Genomic DNA, 18,713 nt, shown 5'->3' on the forward strand with positions numbered 1-18,713 from the left:
GGGACAGCATTGTACAGGAGAGGAAAGGAATGGAATTTCTTGGCGTGAAAGATAGGTGTTGCGGTTTGTTCTGAGCATAACTTTAAAGTACGTGCTCTGGCCATTACATAATTTTGGTAACCATTCTAATCAGTGTTAATACTGCAAAAATTTACTGAACAACGAAACCATTAAGTTGTTTGGAACAGGGTGTTATGAAAAGGAACCAATTTGTTTGTGTTGTTCCTTGTGTGGTCGTTTAAACTAGTCTTAAAAGTGTAAGATTGTCAGAAGTGGGGTCATTTAGAAAGCCCAGCACAAGTGCTTTAAAAAAAAAAAATTTTGTTCTTTCAGTCCGAGCCCCTTAGATAACGACGGAGCGGCGTGATCGGAATGCTGACCGCAATCATGACAGAAACCAAGACAGAAATCGGGATCGCTTTAGAGACCGCCGAGAGTGGCGTGATCGGGAATCCAATCGGCGGTCACCACGCCGAAACACCCAGGACGAGAACCAGCCTCTGCCCGGTGAGGATGAGCAGCCACGGCACCGGCAGCGCAAGTTTGAGGAAGACCCGCGTCCAAGAGGGCTTTAAGGGAGGAGCGGTCACCGAGAAGACGGTCGCGGTCACCAAGGGATCGGCAGTCACGGCAGCGCCAGGTGAAGACAAGAATAGCGGAAGATCTTCGGGACCAAGGCAGCATGTCCTGACGACGTCCAACAAGGAGAGGAGCCGAGAAAACCGGGGCAGATCCCCTCAGAGCCGTGTAAGCATTGCTTTGCCTTCTTGCGTTTATTTTACTAAGGTGTACATTATGACTCTCTTGGGCCGCCATGGAAGTGATCACTGTGGCATTGCTCATGAATGTTCTGTCCAGCTGTTTCATTGTTATATTGAAGTTACCCATGCCGTATATATACTAGTACATCGCCAATAATGTCGACATTGCAAATATGTTCAGAGCTCAGATATGTTTATAGTAGCACAGATACCTGTGCCCTAATTCATGACCATGCATGCATGCAGTCATGCAGAATGTAATGAATGGAATAATGTGTCATCCACCCGAGGCAACACAAAGCTATATAAGTGAATGCCACAGCTGTCTCTTCAAGCTTCGCAGTTGAACCTGGTCCAGGGATCCAACCTGTGAGTAGCGGCTTCCTTCTTTAGAGGAAACTTCTTCGGATCTCCTTTGGGGGTTCATGCTTCACTTGGGTTGTTGACAGATTTTCTAACAGCAAAGCTGTTTAACTCGCCGTAATTTGTCTGTTGAAAGCAGAAATGATCATCATCATGAACTGGCACACGCTCTCTACACTCTCTTCTTCATCTTCACCCTCTACTGCTTCGCTCCCAGAACACGAGTGCTGATTTCTCCGGCGTGGCCTGTGATCCCTGATGGGTGAGAGAACGAGTACAGAGAGAGAGAGAGAGAAAGAAAGAAACATAGAAAGTAGGAGAATAGAGAAATTCTTGGCGAAAAAATTCTTCACGGGGCGGGTTTCGAACCCGTGTACGCTCGATCCGAAGGCAAGTGTCCTAACCACTCGAACCACTCGGCTATCGAGATGTGCTAGCAGAGCATAGCATAGCCTTGTATAGTATAGCGTAGCAAAGGGATGGGAAAGGGAAGTGATTGTGAGGAGGAGGGGAGAAGTAAAGTGTAGCATAGAAAGAATGAGAAAGAGAGAAATAGAGAGAAAGAAATGCAGAAAGAGAAAGAAATAGAAAGACAGAGTGAGAGATAGAGAGAGAAAAGGATAGAAAAGAAGGAGGAAGCAAGAAATAGAGAGAGAGAAAGAGAAGAGAAATAAATAAATAGAAATAAATAGAAAAAAAGACAAAGACAGAGAAAAAAAGCAATAAGGAAGAAGGAAAGAAAATTTGCAAAACTTAGCAAAACAGCTAAAGCCAGGACTACGTAGGTGCCCATCAGCTCCGTTGTCTCTTTAGCATTTCGCCTCTAGTACGAACTAGGCTAATTTTTTTTCTTTAATGAACTTTTGTTCACGTGACTTGCAGTATTCCGCAGAACTTATACAGTAGTGTGCAGCGTTATCTGCACACTGCATGGCTAGCTGTGTCTGAGTAGCATGTGTTCTGCTGTTCTGTCTTTGCCCAGTCTTTGTGTCTTGTTATGTGGGATACCTCCTTTGTACGTTCATTGCCTAATCACCTTTTTATCAACAACACTATATTTATATGGCAAATTAACTTGTGCAATCATGAAGCAATTGTGTCAGAAATGTCTGGGCCAACATTAGGTAATCCTTTGGCTGCAGCTGAAAGCCCGTAATATTGCTCAAAAGGTTGGCAGCACTTTCATCGTTTTTTCAATACTTCTACCTTTTTGCGCTCAAGACTGCATAGAAGTGGATTCAAAGGCTACTGGATGGATCATTTATGCGGATGTCACCACTAAGGGTGCTTGCATAAGTGAAAGTGGAAAAGTTTCATGACTGATATAAGTGGCACTTTCTTGTGGTGAACAATTGTAGAACTGAATTGATGTTGTGACCCTCAATATCTTTCGTTAGTCGCCAGAACTCTCATGCAATTTTCAACCAATTTCTATCTTGCGCCCATAAAATCGCGGAGTATTTGATCCCTCCAGTTATACTGATCACTTAACTAGAGCGAAAATGAACATCAGTGGTTACGTGCTTGCATTATGAGCGTAAATTCTCCTCCTTCGAAGCAGCAAAAATTACGTTAATGTCTGTTCCAAAAGACTGGAGATTTCAACCCGAGAACGAGAGCTGGCTCCTGGCTGTGGACAACATGTATTACAGTAGAACCCCGCTGTTACGTTCCTCACTGCTGCGTTTTCCCGGCTGTTACGTCGTTTTGCGCCGGTCCCGGCATAGCTCCCATAGGATACAATGTATTGGGAACCCCGCTGTTACGTCGTAACTGTCGGACCGTTCCCGTATGATACGTCGCGAAGTGCGCTCGGAGCCGACCGAGTGACTACCGAAGAGAGCGGCCATGGTGCATTTTCACGCAGCTTGGCCAGGTTTGACCGTAATATTAGCCGCATGAGAGGCGCAAGCAACAAGATCCTTCAATTGATGCACACAAAAGCGTGGCCTTCGAGATTCATATTGCAAAGATGGCGTCTATGACGTAGTTGCTCGCGAAAGCAAGGCCTTCGAGATTGGCATTTACTATTGACAAAAGCATAGCCTTTGAGATTTGTATTGCACAAACATGGCGTCTATGACGTAATTGCTTGCGAAAGCAAGGCCTTCGAGATTGGCATTCACGTCTGCCATCGCGTTGGCGTAGACTCATCATCATCGTTATTTGTCGGAGGACGGGAGGAGTTCGAGCTGGTTGGAGCTCGCATGGTCGTGCGCGCGGTTCGCGGTCGGACTCGCCGCGCTGGTCGCGATTGCGTGTGCTTAGTTCTTTCATGCCTACAGCTGCTGGTGTTAAAAAATCACATACGTTGATTACATTTCTGTGGATGAGGCCGTCCCCAGCTCCGCGTTTCTATCCATCGACTAGATCGCGGCTGAGCGCGCCAATTTCGTGCTGCTCGTAAGCACTGAAATAAAATTCTGTACCACTAAATATTTGGCGTTTTTCCTGTTTTCGGCTCTTACGTTTCCCGTCTCTTACGTTTTATTTCCTACGGTCCCTTCAAAACGTATCAGCGGGTTCTACTGTAATAGTAATTGCGGGGGCTATTCGTCCCATATGGACGACGTATATGTACACGCCATTTATTTTTATGCCAACAGAATAGTTGGTTAGCTCTGTTTTTTTTTTTTTTGTACATGTACACTATATTGACTTCTCGCTAGGCAAACCATGTTACAATTCATGACAGTACGCGTCAAAGACTTTTCAGAGTAAAGTCAACCATCTGTACACTGTACGTGTACCCCCCCAAAGAGCCGGTTTTTTTTACTGGTTGGTGGCAACCCTAGTATTGTCAGGCATGCCCGCGCCCCTTCGGATTCACGGTATGCTTCACTGCATATCGTTATGGCATTGCGGCAAAACTGGCTTTTGAAATCCACTACGGAGCGGGAGCGGTGGTGGCTTCTGTTAATTTAGTTTAGGACATGCAATTTGAGTAAAAAGTTGAGGCTTCGAAGAGTTTCAGCGTCCGAAACTTCAGACCTTCTCAAATACTTTGGCCAGTGCTGGGCAGTATCGAAGATACATGTATCTTAGATACTACCTTAGATACTCTTTGGGTATCTTGTATCTGTATCGCGATACCTCTCGCAAAACGAGTATCTGTATCTGTATTTCCGATACATTCAGCAATGTATCGTGTATCTTAAGGGGGGAAGCGGGTCTTTGAGACCGAAAATCAGAAAAAAAATCGAATTTTTGAAAATGTTTTATTTGGATTCTGCCGCTACTGATGCATAACCTCGCCAAGTTTCATGCGTCTTAGATCAGTATTTTAGCCGTGACAGCATTTTATGTGCCGTCAGCGAGCTAAATTTTTAGCGATGAACGCGTAAAAAACGGGCTTATTCAGCGCCGCGCTGTTGCCGTTCTACGTTACCTACGGCAGCCATCTTGGTCGCATTCGAAAGAGCCGCGCTTTTTCTTGAATATCCCGCCGCCCTTGTTTCCGTCCACTCAGAATTCACGTAGAAAATCCGCGCCAAAAAAAGGTCCCTCCGCGTGAGCCTATTGGCACAGTGAGCCCACGTGACTAAATAACGCCTTCCGATTCGTCGGGCCTCCCGCGCTGTCTGCTACAGTGCACGTAAAGCGGCAAGTTGATGTCGCCGTAGTATAACTGTGTTGTTCTCGTCGATTTACGTCCGTAAAGTTCCAACCCGCGCAAGCTGGCAAGAAACTGGAGCAGGCGTTTTTATCATCCTCAACAAAGACTGCACGTTGCGGCGGCTTACTGGCACGGCGCCAAGTGAGCTAGACGAAGTGCGCCGCAGCGCCGCCGGGAGTGAATTAGGCCTACGCTCTCGGCCGCGTTTTGGAACTTTGATCGTGGCGAAGCCGTATCGAAAGTTGCGCAGCGCTCATAAATTCGAAAAAAAAAGAAGCGAGATCACGGCTCGGGTGCATCAGAAGCGCATCCAGCGGAGGACGGCGTGGTGGCGGAACGCGATTCATCGGTCGAAATGCCGACTTCACCTGTGTCGGCGGCCGCCTCGACGACGTCAGTGATAGGAAGCGTGGTAGAAGGATCGACACGACGTTCTTGACTAGCACCGATCGTGCGCAACAGCAGAAAAAGACTGAAGATAAGATCTCCGGCTTATCGGCAACTTCCGCTAGCGAGCGCAAGCTGCGCACGCTCGCTACAGCGTGCGAGGGCTCTGACCCGTCGGCGGCTAACTACGGCATCGTCGACTTCTCCGCAATCAACAAACTGCTTGAAATGACATGCACTGGGGCCGTTTCGATTGGAAAATGTGATAGGCTACTCTCCTGGTGTCTTCTAAGGCATTTATTTCAAAGTAAAGCATTTTTACTTGTGTAGCGCTCCTTGAAGATACAGAGTTTTGTTTTTTGCTTTTTTCTCAGTTTCAATTTTTGGCCACCTTTCATTCTTTTAGCGAGCGTTTCTCAGCTTTGGTACACTCGATTTGATCATTTTTGTATTACTGAAAAGCTGGATGTTTAGTGAGTGCAACAAAGTGTCATATGTTACTATAGAAAAGCGTAAGTTTTTACAAGAGAGAAAATAACAAAAATACATTTTCTCGGTAATCGAATGGCGGATTTTGAAGCTTCATAACTTTGTTGTAGGAAAGCTAGAACCATGAAATTTGCTTTTGCACTCTTTGATAACTGTAGAATGCAATGACATTCAATTCAGCAGGATCCAAGTAGCCAATTTATTGAAAAAGTGATTAAACGAAATTTTAATGAATGATTAATTAAAAAAATTGTCGTAAGGGCTACATAAAAACCGAGTTCATATTGATATTTACACATGTAAATACATGATCACCGAAGTTTTCATTATCCTAACTTAAATAAAAGATGCTTCATGTCAAAGTGCCTCTTCCCCCCTTAAGATACAAGATACTGCCATAAAAGCACCATCGTGCGAAACAATAAACGTCGACCGGAATTCTAGTTCTCAAGCTGATATTGCTGCCACTAAGCCACCTGAATAAAAGTAACGATAGTGGCATTCTTGTATATTTCCGCCAGAGCGCTCATTGAGCACAGGTGATGAGGTTTAGGCGTCCCTATTGGTGGAGCAGAGTCACATGATGGCGCTCGAGCTATCTAGACAAAAACAAGCGTACGAATGTCTACGTGCAGCCTACCTTTTTTTCTAGATGTCTTTCTTTTTTAGTGTTTGATATCATGACACTGTTCATAGCCACTGCACTCTCCTGTGTACTCCTATGCGTGCGGCGTCTTTCGCACAAGTTCTGATGCCGTTTGTCTTGCGTGGTGCTTCGATACAAAGCCTCAAGAATGCAAGAATGGGGCTGCTTTGCGTCTCACGGTTTCCACACAGCGGTTTGAATGATCTCGTGGATGTAAGCTTGACTTACATAAGTACGATGAGATCGTCTTATATGCAAAGGAGATTCTAAATGCCGTCCCACTATCGGTTGCCGACGTTAGATGCAATAGCAGGCATTATGTAACAGGGAATATTCTGACGTACTGTGTCTTTGTTCTTCCTGCTATATTGTTAGAGAAGTTCTTTCAATGATAATTTGATTGTTAGCACAAGTGCTCTCATTGCTGTCCTCCGTTTGCATCCCGTACATTACTAGTCCTGCGCATAGTGTTTAACAGTGAAGGTGTTCTGCAAATCGTTCCTTGTCCGTCGAACCAAAAAAACTATCATCATCATAAAGGGGTATGTGCCACAGAGATGGGGTAAATTCCCCTACTTAACACTGGTCCACTAAAATGAAGAAGGCAACAGTTAGCCCCACAAATTGCTGCGAAGCGATGGCGGCGAGCCGAAGACCCTAAGTACGTACAACGAGAGAATACCAGGCAACGGGAAAGACAACAGCGGCTTCGAGAAGTCCCGAAGCGATGGAAGGCGTACGCCAACGACAATGGAAGGCGCCTGATGCCTGTCCAGCTCTTCTACTCGAAAAACTAAGCCTGGTCCTAGCCATAAGCTGATCGGTCTCATGCGCCGTAACAGCGAAGTTCATCCCCGCCACAGCCAAGTTAAAGCGAAAGTTCAGTACCGTTACAGCCAAGTTCAAGCTAAGTTCAACCTCGCTACACAAGCCAGTTCAAGTCAAGTTCAAGCATCGCTACAGCCAAGTTCAACCCCTACTTCCAAGTTCTGCCTAGACAAAGCAATAATATGCATGAGACCGATCAGCTTCACTGTGTATCGAGCTTTGCGCGGCTTAGTGCAGGCTTTGAGCCATCTTGTTCGCCCGCTCTTTGTAATATGTCTTTGTAACCTGCTAAAATACGTTCTCTACTTTATTCTTATTTTTTAACGGTCTGCGAACGTGGTTTTATTCATATTTCGCGGGCTTTCTTTAAAAGCCCAAAAATACGACCACGCAGCATGTACTACGCTGCGAAAAAAAATGGATCGGTCGTTTTAAATGCGCTCTACGATGTGCCGAAGCGCAGTTGGCCCTAAAGTTCATATTAAAGATTGCAGTATTGACCTTATTTAATTAAGCTGTTAAGCTTAGAACAAACATGCCATAACGAGCGCCACATGACGTAAACCAAATACCTTTGGTTTCATTCAGCGGCAATTAACCATTTTTTTAATAGGTGGTTCTACTTACGTGAAACACTCTGTATACTTATTCACTTTGATTGTTTAGTACGGAACCACCTTGCTAGGGTCGACTTACATATATGGTTTTCCTTTGTCTAGGTCACCTTAAAGTATTCTTATTGTCACAAATCTGTAGGTAGCAGAGCCAGAAGTGGCAAGAGTGTGAATAGCAGTGACAACCTGAGGCGCTTTGTGCCTCTAGAACACGTTGAGGCGTTTCCTGGCGGCTCAGGTTCTCTCGAAGAAGTGGTAAAAGAGTGCACGTTAGTGAATAGGCTCCCAGCGAACGCTTTACGCCAGCAGATAAGTAAAATATGAAAAATCACTGCAGTTTTCTGTCCTAAATAATTATGAGCGCCGACTCTGTAGTCATCGTCTTCACACGATGCCTGACAAACAATATCGCTACCAACGTTGTTGCTGCTCACCTGTCGGTGGATGCGGTATTACGAAAACAAAAATACGCTTGCGGACAAGGTAAGACTGCACAGCGGTATTTGCGTAATGTGTGGAGGCTTCTTAATGACGTTCTTGCAAGTAGATGGCAACCTACTAAGCTGGTCGCCAAGTAGAGCCGCGACACCCATAAATTACAGAAGTGTCACGCAAAAACCACTAACAGCGCAGCGGCTAAAGAGCTGTCATGTTAAGCAGCCAAACAAACCCCAATAGGTGTTAGGAATTAAAACTAATACACCTTGAGCAAGAAAGTTGTATCTTGTGATACAAATAGGTATTTGTTAAAATTAAACAAAGTCGGTCGCAGTTAAGGAATTTCAAGTAAACACACTTCTACATAGGCCTTTGCTGCTTCATTATATAGGTCTATAATAAAAATTTGCATATGTATCGAAGTATCTTAAGATACAATTGGGAAGTATCGTATCGGATACAATTATTACGGGTGTATCTTGTATCTGTATTTCAAATAATTCTTGCCCGAGTATCTTGTATCGTATCGCGATACAATTTCAATGTATCTTTGCCCAGCCCTGACTTTGGCTCTATGGGGCTTGTGGCGGTGCCGTGAAAGCGTCAGAGTTTCCAAGCATGTTCGAAAATCGGCAGCTTTGTCATCCTTGTCACTGATGTCTCTGGCATATTCCACCCGATATTATAGTTTTCTCACAGCAGCCTCCCGTCCTCCTATTTTGCTTGTTTTGTGCAACCCGTTGATAGAATTATCGGTTATCACTAGGGCTTCGTGTTTTTGGAGTTTGTTTTTCTTAAAATTTGGTGGGTGTTTTTCGGAGTTTATTTTTTGGCAGAAATTCGGCATTTTCTGGAGTTTATTTCTCGTAAATCCCAATTCTCCAAAATTTGGAGTTGGGAAAATGGAAAATTTCGGAAAAATTGGCATTTCTGATTATCAGAGCCCAGATATCTTAGATGAAATGATATCGAACAAAAAACATCACAGTGCACGAAGCGTGTTTTAGTTAATAATAATTGTTGGGGTTTACATCTCGAAACCATGATCATTATGAGAGATGCTGTAGTGGAGGGCTCGGAAATCTTCACATCATGTGTTGTTTAATGTACACCTAAATCTAGGTACATGGGCCTTGAGCGTATTTCAATTGCCTGGAAGGTTTGAACGCAGAAACAATATTCACACAAGCACAAATACTTCAGTACAAAACACCCTACGTTCATGCGTATTACAACCTTAAAGGGGTCCTCCAACACTTTTTTGAAGCGCCTACATTGGTGTCGACCGCATCAACGCGCAGTGGCGCTCGCCAGAGCTATTGCGAGCGGAAATGACGACACAGAGCGCTGGCTGTGATTGGATAAATGTAACGTTAGAAGTGACCATGGCGTTGCATCAAAAAAGGGATAATTATTGGGTTCCGTTTTTCTTTAGCATGTTTTTCACTAAATGCCGAATAGACGGACGCTGAGATTTTTTTAGCTTTAAAACTGCATGCAGTGCCGGGTAAAGAATGCGCGAACATCATGGCAAGGAGGAAATGCACAGGGGACGCTCCAGGTGCCGTTATTTGAAGAAACTGAAGGGAAAAAAATGTGAGACGTCGATGTAGACACCGTCGCAACAAGAAAAATTACTAAAACTACAAAACTGATAGAGGTGTTCGTGAGTTGCCTCGTTTCGCACGTGCAGTTCACTCTGCAAGCACCATATTGTTGTTACTATCTCACGGGTCCTCAATATGTGGAAATAATGGGCAACATGGTGCTAGCTTCCGTACGTAGGATCTTTCAGTGAATTTCATTGGGGCGCCATCAAACGTCCCAGGGCGAGTGAAAACGGGGTCAGGGGACCCCGCGAAAATCAAGTTGAGGGTAGGCCTCATTTTTGTATTTGAGTTTTCTAGGCTGGATAACTTCGGACTGCGCACCCCTATTGCTGCCATTCTTGCTGCACTAATCTCTTCAGCCTTCAGTCTACGCGACCCGCAAGTAAAAAATGTAAAACAGTGAGGTCTGGAAAAGTGTTGAGGGCCCTTTAAAGCTTGTTGTAATGATGCAAGGACTTTGCGAGGTCCATACATTCGATATTTTGGTGTGCCTCAGTGCCGCCAGGGGACCATATATCAATTGATGTCCTCTCACGCTTCCGGGGTCGCTCCGTGTGCGACAAGCCTTTGTTAAGTGTGCGATATGTTTGGTCTACGAGATACTGTTGCCGTGAGGTAAAGTGATATTGGCCAAACGGCCGATGGATCATTGACCGTATAGAACATGCCCTTTAGATAAAGATCGGAACAGGGTCACATTGGCCATTAAAATCAGCGTTATCGGATGAATTCGAATTGTCAAAAATTTTGCCGGCGAGTGTTTATCGAATTTTCTGGATTTATCCGAAAACACGGAGCCCTAGTTACAACAATGGGATTTTCGTGGCACTTGTGATTGTATTTTCGGATACCTGAGTATTGTGTAAGTGGGTTCGACTGTATACAAGGTTCATTTCAGTAGTATACATGTCTGGAACAAAATGCAGCCACTAATTAGGGTACTAAAGTATGGACATGGGGGTTTAGTGTGAATGGTTTTCACTGTGTTTGTTTTCGTTAGTGAGAGCCTTACTGTGTGAGCTTTGTTTCCAGAAAGGCAAGCAACAAAGGTCGCACTTCTCACATTCCACACAGAGCTCTAGACCTACAAGACCTCACGTGAGACGCTTCTAAAGACTTTTATTTGTGTGTGCTGGGGTTCTGTTCATATGCTGCATGCATACTCCGAGATGCATAGAGTTTCCTAAAATTAACCAGAGGGGACTCTGGCGCTGCGATTGTTCAGCTACCATGGGAATGATGGGTAGTACACAAATTTGCCTAGTCTTTGTGCTTGCGGCTTCAAACGTACTTGTGGCTTTGTTTTGCTGTGTTTTGGCGTTCGTTTCGGATAAAAGAATAGACCGTTGTGAAACTTCGTGACCAGGTTTGATTTGGTTTAGCTAAAAAAGTTAAAGGTGGTGAAGTGGAACTGCTGACTTTTGCTCAATTAGTTGCGACAAGTGGATGCAGCCCAAGCGGAGCCAAACGGAGCCGAAAGAACGAAGTTTAGACAAATTTGTGTACTACCCATCATACCAATGCTGGCTGAAGCGTCATGCGTTGCAGCTCCCGTAGACACTCGCGCCAGAGTTCCCTCTAGTAAGTATTGTAGGAAACTCTATGCTGAGATGTAATGTGAAGGTGAACAAGATAGGAGACGGTTATCGCAACTAAACCCGTGTCGCTTCTGCTCTTTGTTCAGAAGGTGTCATCTTCTGTGAAGCAAGCCTCAAAGGGATCATCAGAGGCAAACCACCATGCTGAGAAATCGAGTGGCAGTGCAGCTGCGACGGGCCGGCAGACGGCGCCTCGGTCAACTTCTGAAAAGGGAGCAGCTTCATCTTCTTCAACGCAGCAGGGGTCCACTACGATGTCACGCCCTTCACGCAAGTTTGAAGAGCACCCGCCATCGTCTCGGGGTTCCACAGAAGCTGCAGCTGAAGAGGTGGCCTCTGCAGTTCTTCGCTCCAGGCTTCCGCTGGCACAGCTGCTTGATCCAACAGAACCACTTCCACCAGCGTAGAGCCAGATGAGGTGAGGCGCAATGTGAAAAAAAAAATATAAAGCAAGATAGAGCCAACGTTCATGTGGTTTGGAGTGTGTTGTAACCACTGCCAAGTGGCTACTTGACACAAGGCAGTGTAGGAATATTTGCATTACGAAACCTACATGTAAAAAGAAAAATGTCGTGTGTGAGCAAAATTGTAAACAAAACTGATCACGTAGCGCAAAAATTTGACACTGGACAAGAGAGGGACGAAGACAAGCGCTTACTTCTGACAAGGTTTATTTTGAGGAGCATACACGTATATACTCTCAAAACGCGAAAAACAAACAAATCATTCAAGAAGCCCACAACTGCCATGCGCGCAAATCTTACATTCTCAGGAAAGACAATTCTTTTTGACAAAGCCCGAGAGAGGGAGTGCTGACACTGTTCAGCCCTAATGTACAAATCCTCTCTGTCTCGATAATTTCTCTTGTCGTTTTATTTCTGTTTTTTTCCACGATAACGATGTCATGAAAAAGTGGTTTGCAGCCACACGTGCTGCAGTGCAATGCCAAGAAACCATCGCGACCATTCTTGACATTACAAGCATGTTCCCAGAGGCGGTCATTAATACTGCGGCCAGTTGTACTTCTTGTACTTCATGCCGCATGTACATGTACTATGTACTTCTTGCCGTATGAAAGAGGTATCTGATAGCTTGCATTTGCTGTACACGTGACGAACGGGATTTTGTGCTCTTTTGAGCAACCTCGTTTTGCATTTGAAACATCCTTAGTGCACAAGTACGATAGCTTTTTCGGGGCAGAAAAAACCACCTTCACATTGGCTTCACATGCATTACCAACATGCCCGACTTCATACTCTTGTAAACAAAGTCACTTTATGTATACCTTTGTAAAGAAAAGAGGATGTGATACAAGGGGGGGGATCCTAACTGGCAGCTGTGAAAATCGTAATGACTACAATGTTGATTTGAGGCCTTTCTTGGTAAATGAAGGGAACAGTGTCTAGAAAGAGAGATAAATAGATAGGTTTGGGTATAGCAACGGTTCAAGGGGATCAGAGTCTCTGAAGCCTGAAGCTTTTGCTTGTTTGCTTATTACATGTTCAGATTATCTTCATTTTATATAGAAAGGCTGTCTAAGTAATTCTATATAACTTATACATACATCAGTAATGTGAGCTCTATGCTTGGTCTGCATTCTTGAAATTGTAATCACTTGCCATGAGTTGAGTGAGTTATACTAACAGTATGTACTGAAAACATATTTTTTCCATATCCAATGGTTTTGAGCCATATGGAATGATATTGAATAAAGTAATAAGTAGATATTTTGTTTGTAATGGCAGTAGTAATGGTTTAAAATTGTTTTTTTTTTTTTCAGATATCATCTGGCCTGAACACTGCCAGTTCCTTGCCCCTGTCACAGGTGAAGTGGAGCAGGTGAGCGTGTGCTGCACTCTCTGATTTCAGAGGGGACACAATAATGCTAGAAAATTTAGTTTCTAAGCTCTGGTGATTTGTGAATATATTTTTTCTGTTTAGCTATTGAAAATTTATAGTAAGTACTACAAGGCATTAGGGCACCTGTACATGCTTAGAAAATTTATCTTCTAGAACTTAAAGAATGGCTTCCGATGATTAACTTGCCTATAAAGGGCACACCGTGTATGACTAGTTTTCCTTTACGTATTACAGTGGAACCTCGTTAATGCGTACCTGCCGGGAACGCCGCATAACTACGCACTAAACGGTAGTACGCATTAACCACCAAGTAAAAATTTGCATCTCCTCGCGTACGCCATCGCCGTTAGAAAAGAATAAATACAGTGCCACAGCAAAATTGCCTAAAGTACCCACTGCAAAACCTTTTCTTTCTTTTTGCCAAACTGGAGAAAAGATTCTCGCACGACCGTCCGATAGTGCCGATAGCGCGCAGTGACAACGCCAAGGAGCATTTCGGAACCATTACAGGGCAGTGACCGATGTAGCGACAGAACGGACAGTATCGGCTTTCCGCGATATATGTGTGTGCATCTATACCGCGATCTGCTACTATAAATGAAAACTGACACTGTTCCAGTGAAACTCTGTACGGCTGCGTGGAGCCGATCGTCTCCTGGCTAGTTGCGTGCAACGTGTCGCCTTCTCGGCTCAAGCCGTCACTGCCGGGCCGCCGGGCCGCGCATGCCAGGCCGCTTGCTGTACCGCACGCGCGCATTTGTCGTGGGAGTGTTCTTCGTACCCACTTCGCTCCAGACCGTGCACAGATGCGGCGATGAGCACAGATGAGCTTGTTCGGTTAACGCAGCGATGGCTAACTTCCTGCAAGCGATGCGCACTCCACGACGCTCTCAGTCCTGGCAGCGGACGGAAGCGCGTTTGGGTGGTCGCCCAATAAAAGCGTGCAGTATGCTTACAACAGCCCTACCTTGCCGAACGTACGTGCGTTTTGCGTGATAGCGTCTATGCAAAGAGGTTTCTCGTTGCCCACGACTAGCAACGCTCAACTCCACAACAGCGAGCTGCTTTCGTTTCTACAAAGCGGCGCGCGCTTGAACACGGCCCCGCACAACGAGGCGGCAGAGATCGGCGGCCCAGCGTGTTCAGGTTGTCGCCTATTAAAAGCGTGCAGTAGGCTTAAAGCAGTTCTGCGCCGCACGCGTGCCCGAGCAGATATCTGGAAGATACTTATTGTGATAAGGTTGTTGGCGATAAGTCATGCTGGCGCATTCGTCGGTGGCCGCCGCCTCAGCTTCGTTCTTTCCCGATGCTTACCCGCAAAGGCGTCGCCGCAATCGCGCGGAAGTCAGAATCAGTGATCGACCGATCTACTCACTTCTCGAAAAGACGGAAAACCTTTAGCGGCACATTGTGGCATCGGGAAGTTCAGCGGCGCAATAAAATTTCATGGCACAAAACGTTATCGCGGTACGCAGGGTACGCACTAACCGGTAGGCATAGGGCGAAGCACTACTGCTTAAGCGGTCAGCGAATGCATTAGGCTCTATGAGACTCGGTCGGGGATTCGTCGCAACTACGTTTTAACCGTTAGTACGCTTAAAGCGGGCGCGTATTAACGAGGTTTGACTGTATTGTGCAAAAGTGCTCATGGTGACATAGTTAATAGTGATTTCCTTGTTTGTTACTGCCAGAGCCTGTTCTTAGTGCAGGGTAGTAGCTAGCGGTTTATTTCGGTTCTTGCCTGAATTTTATTTCTGGTGTCAATGGTGGCTGTTTTTGCTTTCAGTGTGGGTTCTTCAAGCACATCTGGTGTGACGCCAGTGCCACCATCCACCAGCAGCCGATGGCAGAGTGCTCCCTCCACCTCAAAGTCCACCGAACCGAAGCAGTCAGACCGGTCATCACAATCTCAACAGTCATCGTCAGCTTCAAAACCATCTACATCCACTAAAGACCCAGAGAAAGCGGGACTCGCAGACAAGAGCCTACTGGTAGCCAAGTCCTCCTCAGCAACCACTAAGCCGAACGCACAAGCCAGGCGAAAGAAGCCGCTAGTAAAGCCGAGCAACCATTGAACAAGCCAGCAGCCACAGCGACAAAGGCGGCAGTGGCATCAACGAGCAATTCCCGGTCTGCCACCAAGACAACACGAGAAGTATCGCGGCGAGGGAAAGACGAATCGCTATCGTCGCGTTCTCGATCGCGAAGCCGCAAGCGAGGTCGGAACAGATCGTCGTCACAGCGCCGACGCCGGCGGTCGTCATCTTCGTCGTCAACATCGTCTTCGTCATCTGACGACGGTGGCAGCAGTGGCAGACGGCGAACCAAGGGGGGCCGAAGTAGGCGGCGCAGCAAGAGTGCCTCGTCCTCGGACGGTTCACGTGGTGGGGGAAGTTCACGCAGAGGCCGGAGGCGCCGCAGGCGATCGTCCAGCTCCAGTTCGAGGTCGTCGAGCTCAAGTTCGAGCTCCAGCAGCGATGGCCGTGGCAGTAGCCGCAGAGGACACCGAAAGAGGTCACCGGGTCGTCGCAAGAGCAGGCGCCGTAGGTCAAGCTCTAGTGGGTCAAGCAGCAGTGACTAAAGCTGACATCACAGTCATTCAATGCCGTAGGGTGGGAAGTGAGAAAAATACGCTGTAAGAGACCTCTCCCAGATGCAACGAGCTGGCGTTTTTTTGGCCTGTCACCTTTCACTTGCTTTGCTTTACCACAATTCGTGCCCAAGGCAGCCACGTCGATTGGTGGAAGGCAGCTCTACTTCTTACAAGTCCTGTGGAGCCCGAGTGAAGAGCAGGCATTATGCGGGGAAGGTTGGGTTTTAGTTCGTGTATTTCAAAAAGGAGTTACAGGCTGTCGGACAGTGCCACGACCCGAGAAGAGAACTTGGAAGAGGGCATAGAGCTTGTTCATCCACCTTGCCCTGGACTTTGTGATGTGACAGCCCGCAGTAAGGAAAACATTTGTTTTCGGTTGCGCAAAATGACAGCTCTTTGCATGTTCTGTTATGTTCAGACTTCATTTTGTATTGGTTTATTCTTTTTGTTGCACCATCAGTTTGCCCAAGCAACTCTGTTGTGTCCTGCCACAACAGTAAACATAAGTGCATTGTCACTAGAGCAAGCAATGCAGTGTCTGTCAATATTTGTTCCCTTAAGGAACTCCTTATTCACCATCTTAACAAACATCAGCTGGTATGTTAGTCCCTGTAATTAATTGCATTCACATTAGGGTAAACAATCTTAGCTCGTCCACATGCATAGCCATTTCTTGTTCATTCATTGGAGCGCACACTAGAAGCACTGCCTTAGTTGATCATTCCCCCCCCCCCCCACCCATCCTGATGTGATGTCTAATTACTGGAACACAGGCCCTGTGGTAATGGCCTGGCAGTTAGAACGAGGGCTTCATGTGGGTCTGAATGAACGCAAGTTCCCCACTAAAGATGTGCATTTAAGAAAAAATATGTTGAGTCTGCAAATGCGATGTTGTTCATGGTGCGCACAAAGGGTGATATGAAAACAAGTCTCCAAATTAAAGGTTATCAAATATTCTCATAAAAGTCCTGATATATGGGCTTTACAATACATGCACAAAAAGCGTCGTTTAGTACATGAGAAATTTTGATCTTGTACAGCATAATAATGAGTTGTGGAAGTCTCTCATAGCCCCTACAAGCTACTTATAAACCATTGCGTACTGTTAAGGAAATCAGTAAGCAAGCACTCATAGAACTTTATAGAGACGAAATGGACAGTGAAAATATCATTGGCATGATCAGTAATAAAGTTCTGAGTTAGGAAAATACTTCATGGTCATGTAGACATTTCACGCATTGGCATAACATTCATGAAAACTTGTGTGCTCTGCGTGTGTCATGCTAGATTCTGTAGGCTTTGAGCAGAGCTACGGATGTCTTTGATTGCTTCCTTTACAGGTTCAATTGGTTTACCTCTGTTGTAGGCATTCGTTCATTGGTGCTGGAAACTCCTTATTTTAGTTATTTTGAGGACAAGAAGACAGACCCCTGTGTTCACATTGCTGTAACATCGCATGTAACATCCTTGTCCGAGCCTGCTGGCTAGAAGTAACACTGCTTGCGATAACAGATGTCATTAACAGTAGTCTCGCATGTCTGTCGCGTTCTTGCCCTTGCTTGCCTTTGTTCAATTTGTATTGCAGCTCTGAAACAGCAGTTTTATTAATATGGTGGAAAATATTGTTAGAGCAAAATCCCGTTCAAGTCTAATTATGACATCTTTGTAGTGTTGCAGGAAAGCTGTGCTTCATGAATGTGGACTTGAATGCGAGACCCTCCACTGGGCATGTTTTTTACGAGGCTGTGTTGATGTGAGCACCGCTATAAGTGCTGCTATGTTGCTACAGCACATGTGTACTGTTTAGACCAAGCCGGCGTGGCGTGGTGTATATATATACATATATATCTTTGTAAGAATGGGTGTCCTTTTCAAGCATACATCTTGCAGATATGCTGTGAAGAGTGCTAACATAGGTTCAAAAACCTTCACTGAAATGTCTTGAAATTCTGAACAGTTAACTGTTGCCAACTTTTGGCCATTCTTTTGGGGAGCTGGTACATAAAAGGAATTATAAGTCAATGTCATCAGCATTGGAGATGCAGTGTTTACCTGGTTTTACCTAGTGTGCTTAGTCTGGATAAAGGGGATACAGCGTACAAAAGAAGCCACAATATGCGATGAGAATTGTCTGCAAGATCTTGTAAATTCCTTGGCTAACCTGTAAGTATTTTTATGGGGCAACATGCAAGTGGTGCTTACTCATGAATCGACAACATCCTGTGTGGGTTTCATGGCAGCGAAGACATGATAATTGTTCGGAATTGAGCCGTCGGCTTTATAGCTGTCAAGCACTTGCTGTGTCTTGAAAAGACTGCTATTTGCAACACAATTCTTTGGTTGGATTGATTTTCAGCAAGGTTAAAAGTGTTTAGACAAGGCATCACAACATGTTGCTACTATTGTCTAGCAACCCAGTGTAACACAAACGCTACTGCGTATTCCAGAATACCACACGGGACTGTACCATGCAAGGCTCTAAGGTGTTGGCCATACATACTGTATGTTCTGCAGTGTTGGCACAATGGTACTTGGCAGGTCTGTGGGTTTACTATTAACTACTGTTATGGCCATTATGACTTTTTGTTATTTTGGGCAGAAGTCTAATTTCTAGTTGGTTTTGCTTTTACAAAGTCATGCACTTGGAAGCAGTGGCAGATCTATAGCTGGGTGCACAGATAAAGCCAGTGAGGCGATAAACGCAGTTCATATTGCCAAATGTATGTCCACAGTGGCAGATTGTTCCTTGGTATCCTGCAGTGACAGTGCGCATTTGTGCACTTGCTTATTAATAAGACGTGCTTAGATTTTTTTTTTTCGGTCGAGCGTATGTGGTATGCAAAGTGTGATCAACTTCAACATTGCTAGTTCTACGGCAGAGTCCTTGACACCGTGAAAACGGTTTGTGTT

At 45.4% G+C, this 18,713-nt stretch overlaps 1 long non-coding RNA gene across 1 annotated transcript; it reads left to right on the plus strand.

The window, feature by feature from the left end:
* Positions 1–682: 682 nt before the first annotated feature.
* On the plus strand, positions 683–15,807 carry LOC119376721 (uncharacterized). The gene is made up of 5 exons (XR_005180643.2): positions 683–747; positions 10,785–10,850; positions 11,437–11,768; positions 13,131–13,189; positions 14,997–15,807. It is a non-coding gene; the product is annotated as an uncharacterized LOC119376721 (long non-coding RNA).
* The last annotated feature ends 2,906 nt before the right edge of the window (positions 15,808–18,713 follow it).

The sequence above is a fragment of the Rhipicephalus sanguineus genome, unplaced genomic scaffold (assembly GCF_013339695.2).
Source record: "Rhipicephalus sanguineus isolate Rsan-2018 unplaced genomic scaffold, BIME_Rsan_1.4 Seq214, whole genome shotgun sequence".
NCBI lineage: Eukaryota > Metazoa > Arthropoda > Arachnida > Ixodida > Ixodidae > Rhipicephalus > Rhipicephalus sanguineus.